The sequence below is a fragment of the Ceratina calcarata genome, unplaced genomic scaffold, assembly GCF_001652005.2.
Source record: "Ceratina calcarata isolate Rehan_Ccalc_2016 unplaced genomic scaffold, ASM165200v1 scaffold335.2, whole genome shotgun sequence".
Taxonomy (NCBI): Eukaryota; Metazoa; Arthropoda; class Insecta; order Hymenoptera; family Apidae; genus Ceratina; species Ceratina calcarata.
The window spans coordinates 41260-44377 of NW_017156276.1; positions in this window are offsets into that span (position 1 = coordinate 41260).

Here is a 3118-nt window from a genome sequence, read left to right on the forward strand (position 1 = left end):
CGTTAAGAATATCAATCTCCACGAGGCTAAAACCGGCATATACATTGTAAGACTGGGTTGAATGGGTATCAGCGGGTGATCCCGAAGAGTATCGAATACTGCGTAATATCCCGGTTATTATCCCTAGAGTAAACTGAAAACCGAGTCGCGGATTCACTTGATGCCGGCCGAGTGCTGATTAGCTTATAAATCGCCTAAAGTTGTTAATTCACTAGTAAGAGTGCGGTTTACACTCAATCATCTTTCAAGTAGTAGACATATTATCGTAGCTTAGATGTAATTAACATCTAGAACTGTCAAACCAGTCAAAATGAGTGGAAAAATGCGTGTGCAGGATGGGGCATGAAATATGTCCACCGGTATTTCATTTAAAAAAATAGAGATGATCTTGAAACCTCCTCTGTGCCTTCACCCACGTAAAATGTTATCACGATGTGTCCCTCTCTATACCTACAGTGCAAGTTTTGTATACAACATTTTTCATATTACTACAAAAAATGACAATATTCAAAGTGGACGTAGTTAGTGTCCCAGCATTTATAAGAAAAGTCGGTAGCTCTAATGTTAATATTAAGTGGAGATAATTAAATAACTTTTGATTTATTCCGACGTTATTCCGTTCTGAAACGTGTCCGAATATTGATGGAAGTCAGTGTAAATGAAAAATAAGATTGCCTGAATTTCAGTTCTCTAATTTTCTATTGCCTCAATGCATGTCCGTTACGTACTTAATATCATTTGCAAACAGAGAGGAATATAAACGCAGATTGAAATCATAACAGTGTCAGTCAAATGTTTAACGTCGGCTTGCACAGAATCGTATTTAACTACGTATCACGTTATACATACTACTTTCTCGCTTTCAGGTAACAGCGGTAACGCAGTAAATCAAGTTGTTGCTCGAAGTTGAACCGCGTATACACCAAACTATATTATATATCGTTCAAGTGTATCTTACTGCGTACAGAAATACGTTGCTTGTACACTATCAAATTATACAGACCGCGTGTGCAACGTTTAATTTTGTCCATCAAAATATTTGAGGTTCTGAACAACGAGTGTATTAATTTACCTAAGAAAGAAATAAACAGTGATTTTCAAACGCCTTTTTTATCTGCAATGCTGTTAATATTATTATATGTTTTGATTAATCATTATTTAAACTAATAGCAATTTTTTCAAAGGAATTCTGGAAATACTTTTTGTTCATGAAAAATATCATGTTCTTCGTGCTCACATTGCTCACACGTAAATTGATTGCTGTCAATATTCATTAATTACGCTTCAGCAATTTAAACCAAATGCTGATGAGCCATTCACATTTGTCTGTTCCGATTCAATTACTTCAGTTAATGATCTTTCATTTCTAATTCTACCAATTCACGGTCTTCCCCGTTCTCACAATTCTGTAATACTCCGCGCATTAATTCATAGAATATTGTATAGTTAGTATTGTATAGAATGTTGAATAATTTATAACAGTATTAAGTAATAATTGTTATTCATTGTCTAAAAAAGAATAATTATTAAATTAATATCTGCGCAAACTCACGGGTTGCGTGGAATATAATTGCGCTTTCTGTGAATTAGGTCGGAAATAGGCGTTTAAAACAAATTCGTTTCCATGAACAACGAAGCGGAAGAGAACGCGATTGGAATCAAGAGTTGCGGGATACAATTTCCGGATGCATATCGTATGGCAAACCAGCGTGACGTTATTGTTCCCTGGACAGTTATCTGACTGTTTTTCCGGTCCCAGGTTAAAATGGTTTATATCAAATAATGTCTGTGAAACTGCTCCAAATGACTAGTCGTCATTCCGAATTTATTGAAAACTCCGTTCTGAAGCATACGTGCTCGTCGTCGGAATTGCGAAGTCAAAGCGGATTTTATCTGTGTTAATTGATAGTATGATACAGTAAAAAATTACAAGCGTAAAGTGAGTACCGGTGCAGAGCTTACATGACTGACAGCCGTTTAATGAATTTTACGTTAAAAGAGAATCGTTGTTGCGAAAGTGTCCAGTGTGAAAGTTCACGGTAGCCGGGGGTGGGGGATGAAATGAAATTATGAATTTTAACAAGAAGCGATGCTGAACAGCGTGCGCCTCATCGTAAGCACAACAGAAGATTATTAAAAATGGTTTTTACTACCAGCAGAGTTTACCAAAGCTACAACGCGTAAAAGAAATTACAAGAGTTGCTGGACCTGCCGATCTTATTAAATGTAAATAATTGACTCCCTTCAATGGCATTTATTATGAAAGTTGCTTGTGTTGAAGATGAAGATGTTGAAGATACAATATAAGTTTTAAGGTCTTTAACATTTGTTAATTGTTAGATTTGTTACAGTGTCCCAGAAAACGTGTTAGAGCCGAAGGGAGATAATTCTAAACGTGTTTTTGAAAGGTGAATTGAAAAACAATTTCCTGTGGCAAAATGCAAAATGAAGCATGGTTTTTGAATTATGAGGGAAAGGCACGTATTCTCATTGATCAGGGTTTTTCGTTAATAATTAAAATTCATTTTGCATTTTGCCACCGGAAATTGTTGTTCAGGAATATTTTCTAAATTACCACTCTTCGGCTATAACACTTTTTCTGGTACACCTTGTATAATTCATTCAAAAAAGAAGAATTCAGCTTTCAATGTTCAGATTTAGGATCCATTTATTGAATAATATGGCATGAATGAAATATTAAAAAAAGAAGTGATGGTTCGCATTATAGCTCAGGACAGTGCGTGTTTAATTCAAGAGCGAAGCGCAATCAATGCACTATGCGATTTTCAGTTTTTCACCGCGCGTTCATTTTGTAGAGCTTGGACAGAACAATCGGGCGCAGTGATTGAATTACAGAAATCATCCATAACAACGAATTCATTTAACTTTTGTTTGTCATCGACGAACATTACGAACATTTCTCATGAAGTGACGCAACGAATTATGACATACGATAATATCACAGTTTGAGGAAACGTATTGAAATGCACGCGTGATTTATACGAAAATAGTTGAAATGAAATGAAATGCTCGATAAAATAAATATCAAAATCTGACGAACTAATTGTTTATATAAAATACATTTATATTTAATTACATAATAAGATGAAGTAGATCC